This window comes from Phacochoerus africanus, chromosome 9 (assembly GCF_016906955.1).
Source record: "Phacochoerus africanus isolate WHEZ1 chromosome 9, ROS_Pafr_v1, whole genome shotgun sequence".
Taxonomy (NCBI): domain Eukaryota; kingdom Metazoa; phylum Chordata; class Mammalia; order Artiodactyla; family Suidae; genus Phacochoerus; species Phacochoerus africanus.
Window position 1 is genome coordinate 102,421,903 of NC_062552.1, and position 20,077 is coordinate 102,441,979.

Sequence of the window (20,077 nt, forward strand, 5' to 3'; positions counted from 1 at the left end):
TATTTGAACTCAGGAATTGAATAAAATCCATTTTTTTTAAGTGGGGTTAATATCCCTTTGTCTCTGAACTCTTTTTTTTTTTTTTTGTCTTTTCTAGGACTGCTCCCACGGCATGTGGAGGTTCCCAGGCTAGGGGTCGAATTGGAGCTGTAGCCACCAGCCTACACCAGAGCCACGAGGGATCTGAGCTGCATCTGCAACCTACACCACAGCTCACGGCAACGCCAGATCCTTAACCCACTGGGCAAGGCCAGGGATCGAACCTGCAACCTCATCGTTCCTAGTCAGATTCATTAGCCACTGTGCCACAAGGGGAACTCCGTGTCTCTGAACTCTTGATATTTGTTATTTCTAACTCAGAAACCAAATAGCTTTGGATAATTTAGCTTCCCTTATTGAATAAAGTCTCACTATTTGGATTTTGAAGCTATTCATATTTGGATTGTGAGGATTTGTCTCAGTTTGAAGAAAAAAAGAATAATGGCAAATTTAATATGCAAATGAGGAAAAAGATCAAATTAGGTTACTTTTCGTCTGAGTAAAAAGATCAAATTAGGTTACTTTACTGTGCCTGAACAAACATGGCCTTCCTAGGAATTGAGATGGGAAAGGGATGGGACAATTTGTCTTTACAGCACACATAGAGCAATAGGCACAATGAGTTCAGAGGAACCTATAGAGTAATGGTGTGCTAGAACCAGACTGTTCTGGCTCACGAGAGCCAACTGCTAAATTTTCAGGTATTTTGAGAGCTAGTTGTTAAACGTGACAATTATATGGCAGCCATAGTAAGAATATTTACACTAAGGAAATCAGCAAACACCATGAAACAGGCTTTCTTTTTTTCTGGAAGCCACTTTATCAGCACATCATATTTGCCTTGTGAGCAGCAATTTGGTTTTGGCACACATCATTATCTGGTCCACTGATTTACTGTGGGATTTTATTGGTTTTATGCCTTTTCATAGTTAATTTGGAAACTGGGTTTAGCTACATGGTTGATATAAAAGATATAAGCATAAGGAGTCTACACCTAGCTTTATGTCTGTATGTATTTAGATGCTATAATTTTTAAGTCATAACTAGGTGTTAGCAAGAATTTTTTCCCCAGAAACTTCCTTTTTTCATTTTTTAAAAGTATAGTTGATTTACATGTGATAATTTCTGCTGTACAACAAAGTGATTCTGTTACACATATATACACGTCCATTCTCTTTCCAATTATTTTCCCACAAAGACCACCACAGAATACTGGGTAGGGTTCCCTGTTCTGTACAGCAGGTCCCCAATGGCCAGTCACGCCATACATGACACTGTGTGCCAAATCACAAAATCCCAGTTCATCTCTCTCCCAACCCCCTGTCCTCTTTGGTAACCATAAGTTTGTTTTCAAAGTCTGTGAGCCTGTTTCAGTTCTGCAAATAAGTTCATTTGTATCCATTTTTTTTAGATTCCACATATAAATGATATCATACGATATTTGTCTTTCACTGTCTGACTTCACTTAGTATGATAATGTCTGGGTCCATCTATGTTGCTGCAAATAGCATTATTTCATATTATTTCATTATTTTTTCATGGCTAATATCCTACTGTACACAAGTGACACATCTTCTTTATTCATTCCTCTGTCAGTGGACATTTAGGTTGCTTCCATGTCTTGGCTATTGTAAACAGTGCTGCGATGAACACTGGGGTGCATGTATCTTATTACGGCTTTCTCCAGATACATACCAAGGAGTGGGATTGCTGGATCATATGGTAGTTCTATCTTCAGTTTTTTGAGGAACCTCCATACTGTTTCCCATAATGGTTATAGCAATTTATATTCCCACCAACAGCGTAAAAGTGCTCACTTTTCTCCGAACCCTCTCCAGCATTTATCATTTGCACTTTTTGATGATGGCCATTCTGGCTGGTCTAAGGTGATATCTCATAGCGGTTTTGATTTGCATTTCTCTAATAATTAGCAATGTTGACTATCTTCTCATGTGTTTTATGCCCATCCATATGTCTTCTTTGGAGAAATGTCTGTTTAGATCTTCTGCCATTTTTTGATTGGGTTGTTTGTTTTTTAAACATTGAGCTACATGTGTTGTTTGTATATTTTGAAGATTAACCCTTTGTCAGTCGCTTCATTTGCAAATACTTTCTCCTATACAGTGGGTTATTTTTTCATTTTGTTTATGGTTTCCTTTGCTGTGCAAAAACTTTTAAGTTTAACTAGGCCCCATTTGTTTATTTTTGCTTTTGTTTTCCTTACACTAGGAGGTGGACCCAAGAAAATACTGCTGTGGTTTATGTCAGAGAGTGTTCTGCCTATGTTTTCCTCTAAGAGTTTTTATAGTATTCAGCCCTATAATTAGGTCTCTAATCCATTTTGAGCTTACTTTTGTGTATGGTGTGTTAGAATGTTCTAATTTCATTCTTTTACATGTAGCTGTCCAGTTTAAGGTAATTATTGATATGCATGTTCTTAATGCCTTTTTTTTTTTTTTTCTTTTATGGCCACACCCATGGCATATGGAGGTTCCCAGGCTAGGGGTCGAATCAGAGCTACAACTGCCAGCTTACACCACAGCCACAGCAACCCGGCATATGAGTGGCGTCTGCAACCTATACCACAGCTCACAGCAACACCAGATCCTTAACCCACTGAGAAAGGCCAGGGATCAAACCTGCAACCTCATGGCTCCTAGTCGGATTCGTTTCCACTGCGCCACGACAGGAACTTTGCCACTTTGTTAATAATTGATATACATGTTTTTATTGCCATTTTGGATTTGGTTTTTTGGCCTTTTTTCTTCCCTTCTTTTGTTGTCTTTTCTTGTGGTTTGATGACTATCTTTTGTGTTGTGTTTGCATTGCCTTTTCTCATTTGTGTGTGTATCTATTGTAGATTTTTGATTTGTGGTTACCATGAGATTTTGACATAGGAGTCTTGATATATACAAGATTGCTTAACGTTGCTGGTTTCTTAATTGAAAATGCATTTCCAGTATCCTGCATTTGTACTCTCCTCTTCTCACGATTGCTGGGTTGTTTTGTTTGTTTGTTTGTTTTCAGGGCTGCACTCACAGCAGATAGAAATTCCCAGGCTAGGGGTCGAACTGGAGCTGCAGCTGCCAGCCTAGGCCACAGCCATAGCAATGCAGGATCCAAGCTGCATCCGTGACCTACACCACAGCTCACAGCAATGCCAGATCCTTAACACACTGAGCGACGCCAGGGATCACACCCACATCCTCACAGATACTAGCCCAGTTCGTTTCCACTATGCCGCAATGGAAACTCCCATGATTGCTGGTTTTGATATCATATTTGTGCGTGGATGATTTCCTACCTTTACTATATGTTTGACATTACTGGTGAGCCTTCTCATTTGCAATTTTCTTGTTTCTGGTTGTGGCATTTTCTTTTCCACCTAGAGAAGTTACTGTAGTATTTGTTGTAAAGTTGGTTTGGTGGTGCTGAATTCTCTTAGTTTTTGCTTGTCTTTAAAGCTTTTGATTTCCCCTTCAAATCTGAAAGATAGCCTTGTTGGGTAGAGTAGTTTTGGTTAGAGGTTTTTCTCTTTCATCTCTTTAAGTATGTCATGCCACTACCTTCTGGCCTGTGGAGTTTCTGCTGGAAAATCAACTGATAACTTTATTAAGGTTCCCTTGTATGTTATTTACGACTTTTCTCTAGATGCTTTCAATATTTTCTCTGTCTTTAATTTAGGTCAGTTTGACTAATATGTGACTTGGGGGTTCCTCCTTGAGTTTATTTTATATGGGACTCACTGTGCTTCCTGGATTTGAGTGAGTGACTTCTTTCCCGTGTAAGGAAAGTTTTTGGCTGTTATCTCTTCAAATATTTTCTCTGGCCCTTTCTCTATCTCTTCTCCTTTTGGCACCTCTATAATGTGAATGTCGGTGCATTTAATATTGTCCCAGAGTTCTCTTAGACTTGTCCTTGTTTCTTTTTGTTCTTTTTTCTTTATTCTGATCCATGTCAGTGATTTCCACCAGTCTGTCTTCCACCTCGTTTATTCATTCTTCTGTTTCCTACATTCTGCTAATGATTCCTTCTAGTGAATTTTTCATTTTGGTTATTGTGTTGTTCATCTCTGCTTGTTTGTTCTTTAAATCTTCTATTTCTTTGTTAAACATTTCTTTAATTTCTCTATCTTTTGCCTCCATTTTTTTACCAAGATCTTGGATCATCCTTACTATCATTACTCTAAAGTCTTTTTCATGTAGGTTGCTTATCTCCACTTCACTAAGCTGTTCTTAGTGAGGGGTGGGTTGTCCTGTTCCTTCAAATCTTCTGGCTTATATTTCTCTGACTTTCCATTTTGTATAGCTTTTCGTGTGGTCTCATTTTTGCAGGCAACAGGATTATAGTCTATCTTGCTTCTGGTGTCTGCCCCCTTGTGGATGGAGTTGATACAGGGGCTTGCGGCAGGCTTCCTGTTGGGAGCAGACTAGTGCCTTCCCACTTGTGGGTGAAGCTGAGTCTTGTCCCTCTAGTGGGTGGGGCTGTGTCTCTGGGTATGATTAGAGGTGGCTGTGTGTCTGAGAGGACTTTAGGCAGCCTATTTTCTGATGGGTGGGGCTGTGTTCCCAACCTGTTTGGCTTGGGGCTTCTGAGCACTTGTGCCCTCAGGCTATTGTTGGGTATGGCCAGCTTTTTCTAAAATTGCAGCCTCCAAGGGAGCTCACACCAATGATTATTCCTTAGGATGACTGCCACTAGTGTCCTGCTCCCACATTGAGCCACAGCCAACCCCTGCTTTCCCACAAGATCCCACAAGACCCATAGGTAGCTCTGATCCAGATTCTTATGGAGTCCCTGCTTTCCTCTGGGACCTAGTGCACATGAAACCTCATGTGCACCCTCCAAGAGAGAAGTCTCTGTTTCCCCTAGTCTGTGGATCTCCTGCACACACACCCCACTGGCCTTCAAGGCAAAATGCTCCAGGGGCTCCTCCCAATGCCAGACCATCAGGCTGGGGAACCTGACGTTATGTTCAAAACTCTCACTCCAGTGGGAGAGCCTCTGTGATATAGTTATTTTCCAGTTTGTAGGTTGCCCCTAGTGGGTATGGGACTGCTTATATCACAAAAGCACCCTTCCTACCATCTTGTTGTGGTTTCTTCCTTGTCTTTGGGTGTAGGATATCTTTTTTGGTAGCTTCCAGGGATATTTTGTTCATGATTGTTAAGCAGTTAGTTGTAACTTTGGTGTTTTCATGAGAGGACGTAAGCTCGAGTCCTACTCTGCCATCTTGTCCGGAATCCAGCAAGAAATTTTTTTATTTACTCAGGTGTGAGAAACCATGACCAAAGCCCATGAAAGTTAGTAATCCCAGCCTGGCACACAAGGCCCTCTAGGATATGATTCCATCTTGAACTCCGTGTTGCAGCCAAACTAGCTTCTCCCTGTCTCTTCAATACATTTCTCAGGGATGTGGAATTTAAATGAAATAACAGAAATAGAAATACAATGCCAACACTCTATCCCTCTCCCCTCTATCTCAACTCCTTACATGCTAACTCAGAGTCCTCCTCCCCTATGGAGATGCCCCTGGTTACTCCAGGGGGGAGTAATTCTTCTCTGCACATACCACCAGGGATGTTTGGTTTTATCAACTGATGCCTCTCCCCTCCTTAACTAGAGGGAAAGCAATTGCAGGCAGTAAACTTCTAAGGGTCTTTATAGACCTTTCTGTCAACTCACCTCTATCTCCAAATTTAGTCACATTCTCATACATCTTTCCCTTCTGCACCATGAGACAGAAGCTTGCTCATTTCTTTCCAAGTCAGCTCCTCCGTCAATGGTCCTGAGCACAATCATCACCACTGCTCCTGGGATTTGACTCATCAGTCCTCCTTTCTCTGTCTTGGGTCTTTAATTTCTTGTTTTTTCCTCTTAACTTTCTCCCTTCACCCTTAGTATATGTCATTCTTAAAATAAAATCCACTGCTTCCAGTTACATGTAACAGAAAACTCAGCTAAAATGATTTAAACTATCATAAAATGCATTAATCTCACACTAATGAGAAGTCTGGATGTAGAACAGTCTCCAAGTATCATGAAGATCACGGTTCAGTTCTCTGTCCTCAGACTGACTTCTCTCAGTGGTACTTTTATGGTTGTTGGTAGCAGCCATGGCCACTCCTTGGTCAGTCTGATTGGACCACAAGGCCAAGTGCCCATCCCTGGAAATAAATAAGACTGGCCAAGGGAATGTCCTGCACTGACAGACTAAGCTTATGTTCTTGAGCCTATCAATGGCAAAGAGGAATGAGATTACTGTGATTGGCTTAGATTAGTCAGTATCCATCCCTGGGACTCTGCGTTTAAAAAGTTTCATCAGGGTAAGATGGAAGCCTCAACAAAATTGAGATTCTCTCAGGAAGCAAGAAGTGGGAGAAGAGAAACTTGGAAGACAACCAATAGGTCCATCGTTCCACTTTCCTCACTCCCAGCTATTGCTTTCTCTCTTTTCTCAGCCCCTAATCTCCTTTAGAAGGCATTGCATTTGCTGTCTTCACTACTCAATGCCCTACAATTCAGTTTCCAATCCTGCCACTCTACTACAATCACTCTTATAAAAGTTGCTAGTGTCCTAATTTGGCTTCTCTTCAGGTTTTGATACCTCCACCAACTCCTTTCCTCATACTCTTTTACCCATCACCTGATTCATAACAGTCAGATGATCAATCCATCCTCTCTCACAACATAATCCTCATCACTCAGCAATGGTTATTCCACAAACATTTTTTGAGCACCTACCATATGCCAATTCAGTATATCCAGCACATAACACTCTGCAAATTACTCTTGAATGCATGGTTTATTCTCCTCATTTTTCACCTCCACAACTGCAGTAATTTCCCAACTGGTCCCTCTGCCTTCAGTCTCTCCCCAGCAGCAATCTGTCTTTCTTGTTCAGAAGTGAGATCACACTTCTGAACAAGTCATCACAGTTCCCTGATTCCATTTCTCCTGCAGGAGAAAGCCCCAAATCCCCAGCATGGCATTCATGGCTATGGGAATCAGTTCCCACCAACCTCTCCTAGTCTGTAGCCTAACCCCTCTACTCTTATATTTTAAACTCTGGACATAATGAACTACTATTTTCCAAACACATTATGAGCTTTCTTAATTTGGAGTTTTGTTCATATTCTTTTTTTTTTTTTTTAACTAAAATGTCCTCTTCTACTATTTCCGCAAGAAAAAACCCTCCTCATTTTTTAAGGCCCAGGTTCATGTCACCACCACAGTGGAGTCTTCTCCAGTCTTCACATCATGGCCCTAGAGCTCTTTGTCCATATCAATAATAACCCATTCTCAGAGCATATATAATTGAGTTAATATACACAAATTCTCACAGGAAGGACAGGACCTAAATTACTGTTATGAACTAAGCACAAAACCTGGCAATACATGTATATGTTTAAAGAATTAAACTGAACTAATTATTTCCACCTCCCCATTTTACAGATGGGGAAACTTAAGGGTATAGAGGAAGTGATTTGTAAGGGTCATTCTGTGTATTTAATCACTGTTCTTTAGCTGCAAGTAGGAAAAAAATGGGAATTTCTTGGCTCACTGAAATGAAAATTCTCTTCAAACACAACTTCTGTCTAAAGATTCAAGAAGTACCAAGACCCAGTTTTCTAGCTCTGCTTCCCTCTCTGCTGGCTCTCTTCTTTGTTTTACATCAGAACAAAGTGGCTGCCAATAGTTTCAACATAAATGAAGGTTTCATCCATTCATATATTCATACTCCATACCCAGGCTTATCAGTGGAAAAAAGAATGTCTTTGATGGTCATTAAAACAAAAAGTCCCAACACGTGTTCTGACTATGACTTGAGTTACATATAATTCCAAATTGGTCAATTGTAGGTCATACATCCATCCATGCAGCAGTGGATAGAATCAATTCTACCATAGCATGTGCACTGTGAGTGGGAGAGGAGTAATTCCCTCTGAGATAGCACTGTCCACTAGAGCTTTCTGTGGTGATGAAAATATTCATATCTGTGTTGTCCAGTATGCAATCACTGATCACATGTGGCTAACTGAGCACTTATAATGTGGCTATTATAACTGAAAAATTAAATTTTTAATTTAATTTTAAATAATTAATTAATACTATTATTGGCCACATCTATAACATGCAGAAGTTCCCAGGCTGGGGATCAAACCCGTGCCACAGCAATAAGCTGAGCCACAGCAGTGACAACACCAGATCTGTAACAGCTAGGCCACCAGGAAACTCCAATTTAAATTAACTTAGATTTAAATTTAAATAGCAACATGTAGCAGGTGGCTACTGTATTGGAGAGCACAGCTATAGGAAAGAGAAAGGCTAGAATTCACACTGTCCTATATGGAAGGTTCTTGCCACATATGGTTATTGCTTCACAAGAAATATGTACACTCTGGTTATTATAAATGTGAGGTTCTCAAAAGCCCTTCATGGATGGGCTGCTTCAGAATAACCTGGGTGGTTATTTTATTTTATTTATTTATTTGCTTTTTAGGGCTGCACCCACAGCATATGGAAATTTCCAGGCTAGGGATCAAATCAGACCTACAGCCGTTGGCCTATCCCACAGCCACAGCAACACAGGATCTGAGCCACATCTGCAACCTACATTCTAGCTCATGGCAACACCAGACCCTTAATCCACTGAGCAAGGCCAAGGATTGAACCTGCATCCTCATGGATACTAGTCAGATTTGTTTCTGCTGTACCACAATGGGAACTCCTAGGGGGTTTTTTAAAATCCAAATTTCCAAGTCACTCCAATCTCAGATATTTTGATTATCAGCAGATCAGAAGTAGGGGATTTTTATTTAAGTTTCCCTAAGTGTTTGGGATGCATAGCCAAGTTTAAGACTCAGTGCTGATAGGGATGGGAGTTTATGGAGGCAATGGGCTACATCTCTGTGGCCGTATCATTATTTTGAGTCTCAGAGTTTCCAAAGCCAGAGAGTACAAAAGTCTTTCTTTCTTCCTTCTTTCCATTAGCCATACCTTGAACATCTTCTAGGTATAATTTGCTATGCTTGATACCTTACATCATTTGCTTCATTCATTCATATATTCATAAATATCTTCTGTGTGCCAAATGCTCACCTCCAGAAATTAAAAAAATTGAACAAGACAGGGTCCCTTTCCCATCTGGAAAATAAGACAACATTGATGACCTATTTACCCAAACTTTGGGTTTTTAGAAAGGGAGAGTACAAATCAGGGGCTCCAGCAGATCTAGAGAAAGCCTTAAGTTGAGACTGGAGGATGAGGAATAGTGAGGGGTGTGTGGTCCAGGCAGAAGGATCAATGAAAGGTTTGAGGCGGAGGTGTCACCAGCTAAGATTTGCATTTTCAAAAGATCCCTATAGAAATTATGCTGAATCAGATGTCCCAGTTTCTTCTCACAAGTGGCCATCCATTGCTTCCTAAGCCCAACTCTATCTACACTTCACACTTTAACTCTCCAAGAGAGATTCTGATTGGTCAGTGTGTCACGATCCAACACTGAGCATCCAGGGGCAGTCATATGATAGATAGGCTAACTATCTTAGCCTCCCCTGCGATTACTGTATGACAAGGACCATCCTTCCCTTGAGCAATGATTCCTGCTCTCAGAGAACAAGGCATGGCCCCTTGATTAAGATAGACTGGTACACAGGGTTTCAGGTGTCTTCAGGGTGGAGCTAAGCAGAGATGGCCAAGGATGGAGGATGATTGCTTTTGAAGATCCTTTCAGATCACTGACCTGGCAAAGAATTAAAACCAGAACTCACAAGACCCACTCTAACTTTGTTTTCTGATGAGAAGAAAGGAAAGTCTTTCAGAAGAACAAAGTTGGAGGACCAACATCATCAGACTTCAAGATTCATCATAAAGTAATCAGGACAGTGTGATATTGGCATCAATATAAATAAACAGGTCAATGACACAAAATAGAGAATCCAAAAATAGATCCACACACATGAACAACCGATTTTTGAAAAGAGTATAAACGTAATTCGGTGGACAGAGTATAGTCTTTTCAACAAATGGTGCTGGAACAATTGAATACTCATATAGAAAAAATTTTAACTTTAATCCATACCTCATATCATATCCAAAAATTAACTCAAAATAGACACAGACCTAAATGTAAAACCTAAATCTATAAGATTTCTAAAAGAAAATATGTGAAAACACTTTGTGATCTGGGTTGGCAAAGTTTTTTTAGAAAAGACACCAAAAACATGATCCATTAAAAAAAAAAGTTGAAGTTTATCAAAATAAGAAAACTTCCGGTTTTTGAGAGACACTGTTAAAAGAATGAAAAGGAAAGCCATAAACTAGGAGAAAAATATTTGTAATCATATACCTGGTAAAGGAAATGTATCCAGAATAAAGACCTTTCAAAACTCAAATTATAAGAAAACAAAGAATGCTATAAAAAAAGCAAAATATTTGAACAGATAATTTAGCAAAGAAGACACACAGATGGCAAATAAGCACATGAAAAGATGTTCAAGTATCTTTAGCTGAAAACTAAACTACCATTAGCCAGTCACTAATGATAATTAATGAAGCCTAAACTATCATTAGGCTTTAGGAAAATGCAAGTTAAAACCACAAACCTATTAGAATACCTAAATTTAAATTTAAAGGAATGACTGTATCAAATATTGGCAAGAATGTGGAGCAAATGGAACAAGTGGAACTCTCAACTAGTTTGGAAAAGAGTTTGGCAGTTTCTAAAATAAAAACCAACAAACCAAAAAGCCATATGCCATTCATCCAGCCATTCTACTCTGAGATATTTACACAAGAGAAATGAAAACATATGTTCATGCGAAGTCTTGTACATGAGTGTTCACAGAAGCTTTATAATAAATAAAAAATGGAAACACTCTGATGTCTTCAATATATGAATGGATAAACAAGTTCTGGTATATCCATACAATGGAATACTCCCTGGCAAGAAAACGAATGGACTTTCCATGCATATTTCAGTGATTCACAAAATAATCATGCTGAGTGAAAGAGTAAGACAAAAAAATGTTTCCATTTACTTAGAATTCTGGAAAATGAAAACTATAGTGACAAAAAGCAAATCCGTGGTTGCCTAGAGATGGGGTGAGGAGGAGAGGGGGCAGGAGGAGGGCATGACAAGGGGGTACAAGGAAACTCTGGTGGAGGGGACAATGATATGTTCCTGATCTTGGTTGTGGTGATGGTTTCATGGTACATAAATATGTCAAAACATCAAATGCTTTAAACGTGTCATTTTTCATACCGCAATAAAATTATTTTTATTTGTCTTTGGCTTACTGCCACTTATATGTGGAATTTTAAAAATAAAACAGGAGTCCCCATTGTGCCTCAGCAGGCTGAAAATCTGACTAGTATCCATGAGGATGCAGGGTTGATCCCTGACCTTTCTCAGTGGGTTAATCATCCAGTGTTGCTACAGCTGTGGCATAGGCCAGCCGCTGCAGCTCTGATTCGACCCCTAGCCCAGGAACTTCCATATGCTGCAGGTGTGGCCCTAATAAGAAAAAAAAAATAATAACAAAAATAAAAATAAAACAAATTAACAAAACAGAAACAAACTCACATATGGAGGACAAACTAATGGTTACCAGCAGGGAGAAGGAAGTAGGGGAGGGGCAAGGTAGGATGAGGAGGTAGAAACCGCTATATAGAAAATAAATAAGCTACAAGGATATATTGCACAGCACAAAGAATATAGTCAATATTTTATAGTAACTTTTAATAGAGCATAATCTACAAAAATACTGAATCGCTATGTTGTACACCTGAAACTAAAATAATATTTTATATCAGCTATCCCTCAATTTTTTTTAAATTTTGTCTTTTTAGGGCCACACCAACAGCATATGGAAGGTCCCAGGCTAAAGGTCTATCTGAACCATGCCTGCAACCTACACCACAGCTCACAGAAACGCTCGATCCTTATTTTCTGGGGTTTTTCCTTTCTCCCTCATCTGAGTTACAGTTCTCTGTCTTTTCATTTTTATAGGTTTTTGGTGTGGTGACCTTCTTACAGATACTAGAGTTGTAGCCTCTCTTACTTCTGGTGTCTGCCCCCCTGTGGCTGAAGTCTGTATGGGGGCATGCTGTAGGCTTCCCGATGGGAGGGGCTGGTGCCTGCCCACTGGTAGGTGGAGCCGATTCTAATCCCTCTGGTGGGTGGGGCTTAGTCTCCAGATGGGATTAGAGGCAGCTGTGTGCCTGAGGGGTCTTTAGGCAGCCTGTTTACTGAGGGGTGGGGCTGTGATCCCACCTGGGTTGTTGTTTGCCCTGGGGCTTCTCAGCAGCTGACTGATGGGTGGGGCCAGATTTTCCCAAAATGGCCCCCTCCAGAGAAAAGCAGCTGCTGAATATTCCTGAGAGCTTTGCTTTCAATGCCCTTCCCTCACAATAAGCCACCTTCACCCTGTTTTCCCAGGATGTCCTCCAAGAACTGCAGTCAGGTTTGACCCAGATTCCCATGGAGACTTTGCTTTGCCCTGGGACCCAGTGCACGTGAAAGTCTGTGTGCGCCTTTTAAGAATGGAGTCTCCGTTTCCCCCAGTCCCAAGGAGCTCCTGCGCACAAGCCCCGCTGGCTTTCAATGCCAGATGCTCCGGGGGCTCTTTCTCCCAGTGCCAGATCCCCGCACGTGAGGGTTTGATGTGGGGCTCAGAACGCTCACTCCTGTGGGTGAGTCTCTGTGAGCCAGTTAGTTTACAGTCTGTGGAGCTTCCCACCCGGGAGGTATGGTGTTGTTTAGATCACGAAATCGCCCCTCCTACCTATTGATATGGCCTCCTCTTTTTCTTCTGGAGTAGGGCATCCTTTTTAAGGTTTCCGGTCCATTTGGGTGGAGATTGCTCAGCCTTTAGTGGTGAATTTTGTTGTTTTTAGGAGAGAAGTTGAGTTCCAGTCCTTCTATTCCGCCATCTTAATCCTCTCTCTCTCCAGAAACGCGGGATCCTTAACACACTGAACAAGGCCAGGGATCAAACCTGTGTCCTCACGGTACTAGTCAGGTTCGTTACCGCTGAGCCACAATGGGAACACCCTATCCTTCCATTTTTTTTAAGTAAAATAAAATAAAATAAAACTGCTTTTAAAAAGAAGAATCCAGGAAAAAAAAATAAAATAAAACAAAACAGAGACTTTGTCCCCTGTGTGCCCTGTCAGTCTCCCCACCCATCACAGAGCTTGCTGGCTACTGAAAAGTGAGGGCCGTGTTTTCTGCTCCCACAAGCCAGTCTCTTAGAATTAAAGAGTAGTCTTGTGGGGGATAAGCCTGGGTGGGGGGAGAAAGAAGACAGGCGAAGGATTCTTCATCAAAGTCAGGCCAATTCCTTAACAAAGTCCCTAGAGTCAAACAGACCTGGATAGAAATTCTGGCTCCATGATTTAGTAATTTTTTAATCCTTAATCTCTCCAAAGCTCTGCTTTTTTACCTGCAAAACGGGATCATAATACCACACAAAGTATGCCGAGAGATTAAATGAGATTCTATTGATAAAGAGACCTACATCTGGCCTGGTACAGAGCAAGCACTTCCTCTACCCAGGGAGGCAGCATCTAGAAAGGGGGAGGGCCCAGCGTTCTAACCAGAAAAACATGGATTCTTGTCCTAACTCTGCTGCTAACTCCCTAGAAGACCTTGCTGCTGCCGGTCTGTGAAGCCCTTCTGCTCTGGGGCTGGAGAGGGGAGAACAATGGACAGAACCTATCAGCTCACTCCATCAATTCTCGAAGCCCTGGCTGAGGATTCAGTTAGATCAGGAGTCAGAAAAATCAGTCCTCAGGCCGAATTCAACCCACACACCTCTTTTTGTACCACCCACGATCTAAATTTTTTTTTATTTTAAATAGTTGAAAAAAATACTATTTTGCATCGTGGAAATGATATGAAATTCCAATTTCATTGTCCATTAATTAAGTTTGGCTGCGTCAAGATACAAAATCAGAAGAGAGTAAATGCAATGCTGGCCACGTGGCCCACAAAGCCTAGTTTGCAGACTCCTGCTTAGATCTTCAGAAACAACCTGCTTGTCTTGTCACTCTCTCAGTTCCCCACAGAAAGTATTCAGTGTTGAGATTTAATGTTACGCCTTTAGCTTTTATAGGGTTCATAAGAAACATTCATTTGAAAGGGAATTCCACATCTTCTGCAATAAATATTCTCTTGAATTTTATGCCAGGAAAGTAGTTTGTCTTTAATTGCCAGCATAGCTGGCATACTAAGTGGTAGACAAAACTTTTAGATTATTTTAAATTAACAGACAATTTTTCATTTTAAGGATTATTCATTTAAATATGTGTTTACCCTGTTTGTGGTTTGTGAATGTGGTTTTTTATTTATGAAAATGTCAAGTTTGCTTTTTAATTTAATTAAATCAAATAATTGCATTGATTTTTTTTTTTTTTTACTGTCAAGTAATGATTTGGGTAGAACTACAGAAAAAAGGGGGGAAATGTGACGGCTGTTCAAGAACAAAAGAAGTTTGGGAACTATTGTATGAGGCAACAGGAGCAGCATGTTTTCCTTTTTACCATGGTTGCTGGGTAGCTCGGGATTAAAAGCTGTGCCCATGTGCAGTACTATTCAAGGTTTTCTAATCTATCTCATCTTACTCTTTTGCATCTGCCTTTATTAGAACATTGACCACACCACACAGTTTCTGTTAGCTCAGTATGTCTGTCTTCCATACAAAATGGGAACTTTTTATCCATTCAGGTCTGTATACTCAATTCTAGGACATGTTAGACACAAAGAAAGGGGTGCGAAATTAACAAAGAAATGAAGGAATTGAAAGGATGCATGAATGGTAGTGTATGTTTCCCTGGGTTTTTTGTTTGTTTGTTTGTTTTTGTCTTTTTAGGTCCACACCCCCTCGTCTTATGGAAGTTCCCAGACTAGGGGTCGAATCGAAGCTGTAGCTGCCATCCTGCAACAGAGCTACAGCAACACTGGATTCCCGACCCACTGAGTGAGGCCAGGGATCGAACCCGCATCCTCATGGATGCTGGTCGGATTCATTATCACTGAGCCACAATGGGAACTCCCTATTTCCCTGTTCTTTTTCACAGCTCAGAGGGATTCCAGATAGGAAGTGGGAGAGAGGGTGAGGGACTCAGCTGACCCTGGGCTATTTGTGAAATTCTGGCTGCCTGTCCCCCTCCATGCTCTCAAGGGCAGGTCCACCCACTGTCCGAGGCAAGTGGGAAGGTGGCGGTGGGGTGGGGCTCATGGCTATCAGAGTGCTGAGTGTGTCTCAGACGTGTCTGCCTGCAGTGTCTCAGTCTACATAACAATTCTGTCCAAGTACATACTGATATTACCCCCATTTGGAAATGAAACTCGGGCTTCGAGACTTTGGGATTTCATGGATCAATAAGGCATCAAAAAAATCAGGGAGGACACCCATATGAATGTTACAGACATCATTTTTTTTTCCTTTTTTTTTGGCTGCACCCACAGCATACGGACGTTCCTGGGCCAAGGATTGAATCCAAGCCACTGCAGTCCGATTCTTAACCCACTGCACCACAGCAGGAACTCCTCTATTTTCTTAAGCTGGTAGGCAAAACTACTATCTACCACCACTTTTATTTCCAAAAAAAAAATGGATATTTTAACAAAAAAAAAGAGGTTGAGAGGCAATGTCCTCTGAATAAAGATCGTCTTTACATTTTAAAAAGTTAGTTTTAAAAGAAACCATCACACTGTCTTTATTTCCTCACTTCCCCAGCAATGAAAGAAAAATGTGCCATGAAATGGGGTAGGATGAGTTTAGGGAGCTCCTATGGTAGACTACAGAGAAAGGAACTCAGGAGTACTGAGCAAAGCTTCCGGGGCGAGGAAGCCCATGGGGTAGGGACTCTGGGCTGGGGAGAACCTGCGACTTTCCAAAGCCCCACCCTTGAGACCAGCATTCATTGGACGTGCTGGCCAGAACTCAGGGCACAGTGGGTTGACTTGTTCTGTTTCCTGTCTTCCTACTTCTCTTGAATCCATTGATATGACTCCCACTACTTTCCCAGAACTATTCCCACAAATGTCATTAATTACCTTTGAACGGCCAAAGGCAAAGACGCCCTTTCAGTCCTCAAGCCTCAGGACCTCCGCTCAGCCCCCGACCCCCTTTACCTATGATATTACATATCCTAAGCTCACGACGTCCCCATCCACCCAAGAGCACACGCCAAAGAGTTCCATTATCCTTGACTTCTTGCTCCACCCTACCCTTCCTGTCCAAGCCCTTGGCCAGTCCCATCCTTTCTCCACTGAAGCACCTATTAACATTCACAGCCCCTCTGGGAGCCCCATGGCCCTCATGCAGACCTTCTCATTGGCCCCCTGGATGTGGCCTCAGCTTCACTCTCTATAATTCTACTCACTCCAGTCCAGCACCACAGGGCTGTTCTCTAAAACAGGAGCCAGCCGACTGTGGTCATTCCAAGGTGGGCCCGTCCACCTACCACCTGCTCTTATATTCCTAATGGTTACCCAGGTACCTCAATTTTGTTGTTGTTGTTGTTGTTGTTTTTGTCTTTTGTTGTTGCTGTTGCTATTTCTTGGGCCGCTCCCGCGGCATATGGAGGTTCCCAGGCTAGGGGTCTAATTGGAGCTGTAGCCACCGGCCTACGCCAGAGCCACAGCAACTCGGGATCCGAGCCGCGTCTGCAACCTACACCACAGCTCACGGCAACGCCGGATCGTTAACCCACTGAGCAAGGGCAGGGACCGAACCCGCAACCTCATGGTTCCTAGTCGGATTCGTTAACCACTGCGCCACGACGGGAACTCCTCAATTTTCATCTTAGCCCAAAAAGCCTAAAATATTTACTCCATGGCCCTTTCCAGAAACAGTTTGCCAACCTCTGTTTTAAGGCCAGCACTGGTTGCTACCCTGCTTCTCCTCACCTACACTGAACTTCATCGCTTCTCAGGGTCCCCTGAGGCAAGAGTTGACATGAAGATTTCTGGACCCCACCAGCTAATGATTCTGGTTCAGTGGGTCTGGGGTGGAGCCCAAAAACTGCATTCTTGCAAACATTCACTGCACACAGCCCAGGCAGTTCTCTTCTACGTTCTAATTGTAGGTCAAGGTCCACACCTTGTGAAATTTTGCTCTATCTATAGGGACAACCTGAAGTTCCCGAGACACCCCAGACATTGCCACGCCTCTGCTCCCACAGTTTTGTCTGCCTGGAGAGCCTTACAGGTGCTTTCTCTTTCAAGGCTCCACATGCTGGCCACATCTACCCAGACCTCCTGCCCCTACACCACACAAGCATTGTCACCCTCTCCTCTGTCCTGCTCCACCTGTCCCCCTACAAGCCAGATGATGTGCTTATATGTGTGTCTCAAGAGCCACACACAAGCTCTTTGTAGAAGATAGCACTTCACCGTGCCCCACCCCCCAGCCCCAGCAAAGAAGGATGAATCAATGAATGAACAGATGGACTCACTCCAAATCGCCAAATGACAGTAGTGCAAAGTCAGGACTGGAATCCCAACACGGGACCCCCAGCTGGCTGACCTTCATGCCCATCCATCAGCTCCAAGAGTAGAGTGACTCAGAGCAAGGGCTGGCCTGGGTGTGAATCCAGCTCTGTACCTTGCTAGCTCTGCGACCTTGGGCAACTTGTACAAGCTCTCCGAGCCTCGTTACATCATCTCTAAAATGAGAAGGATGACACTAAAGCACTTACCTCATAGAGTTGCTCGGAGGCTTAAATGAAATAATCCGCAGAAAACTCTTCAGAACATAGGAAGCTTTTGCTACCTGCTATTTGTGGCTGTTTTTCTGTCATCTTCCTTTGTCCACAACAGGCAAATACCCAAGGGGACAAGAAGCCTTGGCCTTTCACCAAGAAGGGAACAGCAGGGACTGTTCAGAGTCTCGGGGTTGTCAGGTTTCCTGGAATCCCACGGGAAATCACCAACCAGGAAAGCCCTGTCAAGAGATCCGGTACCCTAGGGATAAGAAGACGCTGGAACTCCTAAAGCTCAGGACCACAACTCAAGAAGTCCATCCCACAAATATCCCACTCCCTGGAGGGTGAAAGCAGTTGTTTCAGGAGACAGAGGACACAGCAGGTGGAGGAAGTAGCAAGGGCCAGCACAGAAGATGTTGGCAGCAGGCCCACCTAGGGCAGCAGTCGGCAGAACTGCACGTTTGTTGAACCCTCATCAGTAAGCACACACTGGGGAAGATGCCACCAGCCCGAGGGAGAGGGCTTGATGGAGATGCTGCAGGAGCCCCAGGTCCCCACCCCACAGACCTGCTACCCAGAGAACAATGTAGCACACCCTTATGTGCAAATCCAAGACAGGATGACCTCTGGGGATGCAGAGACCAGATTATAGGTGACAGGGATCCTGTCCTAGAGCTCACAGGGCTACAAAATCAAAAGCGCTTGAGTAATGTTTGGCCTAAATACTCTTTTAAAGCCATTCTTCAGCTGCTCGAATCAGATACCTAGGAGTTGACCTTGACACCTTCCTCTCCCCTAATCCCCCACCTGATCCTCCATCCTAGAAACACCATCATTTTTATCTCCCAAGGATCTCTGCCATCAACTACCCCTCACTCTCAATCTCGCTTTTGCTTTTTCCATTGCTCCTAATGCTCCCCAAGATACTAGCTCACGTATTATTATGTTTAGTGTCTGTCTCTCCATCACCAAAATGTCAGCTCTATGAGGATAGGGCTCTTTGCCTATTTCATTCACTGAAAAGTGCCTGGCACAGAGTGGGTACTCAGAAAATCTTTATGGTACTGATTCTCCATGACCATCTCGCATCTGAAGGACTACACTAGCCTTGCATCTGACCCACCATCACCCACTCTGGTCCATTTCCATTACATATGAAAATGAAAAGCTGACCTGCACGCACAGACTTCAGACACATCAATGGCATCCCTCAGCTCTCAGGAGAACATCTAATCCCCCTAACATGGTCCCTCGGCATGGCCTGCTCCTGGCCTCTGGCTCCCCACCGTCCTGACTCTTTCTGCTCCAGCCCCACTGGTCTCCCTTCAGCTCTACCCATTTGCCCCAGTGGCTCCCACCACAGGGCCCGAGCCCAAGAAGATGCTCATCCACTGGGAAAGATCCTCCCTTCCTTCCTCAGCCCTCCTGCTCATCCCTCAGGTTCTATCCAGCGCGGGGCAGTTTTCTCTGACACGGCTCTCCACCCTCCCTGGGTCAAATCCTCCCAATGCAGGACGTCATACACCATGAAAGACGCCCCCTCCACGGCACTTGCCATGGTTGCATTTTATACCGGTCCATGGGTTTTGGTAACATATTTCTTCCTGTCTTTTTTTTTTTTTTTGTCTTTTCTAGGGCCGCACCTGCAGCATATGGAGACTACCAGGCTAGGGGTCTAATCGGAGCTGTAGCTGCCGGCCTACACCACAGCCACAGCAACATGGGATCCAAGCCGAGTCTGCGACCCACCACAGCTCATGGTAACGCCAGGTCCTTAACCCACTAAGCAAGGCCAGGGATCAAAGCCACAACCTCATGGTTCCTAGTCGGATTCGTTAACCACTGAGCCACGACGGGGACTCCTTTTGTCTTTTTTTTTTTTTTTAAATATTTCTTCTTGACTCTACTATTAGGTCCAGGAGGGCAGGACCATCTTCACTGCTCACTCTTTTATCCCCAATGTCTAGTGGTGTACTAGGCACATAATAGGTTCTCAGTGAACACTGGTTGAATGAATGAACTAAGGGAGGGAGGAAGCCAAGGCCCAAAGAAAGAAGTGACTTGCTCACAGTGGAACAGCCTGGACACAGGTGCACTGAGCTAGGAGCACAGGCCTAGAATTTATATCACTTCTCTTTGGCAGGGCAGTGACACGGGTCCCCCAGCCAGCAGAGACCATAGCTGCCCAGCGCAACCAGACAGGGGGATGAAACCTGGGTCAATCTGAGGCCGTTTCTCAAACAACAGCTTTAGGCGGTCAAGAGAGAAGGTTAATATTTTGGAGACTATTTCATACTAAATTCCCTTCTTGGGGATTAAA

The 20,077-nt window shown here is 43.0% G+C and overlaps 1 long non-coding RNA gene across 1 annotated transcript in view; it reads right to left on the reverse strand.

Annotated features, from left to right (window-relative positions):
• LOC125135875 (uncharacterized) overlaps positions 1–20,077 on the reverse strand; it is a 170,012-nt gene that overhangs the window by 149,259 nt on the left and 676 nt on the right. The gene's annotated exons all lie outside the window — the stretch shown is intronic.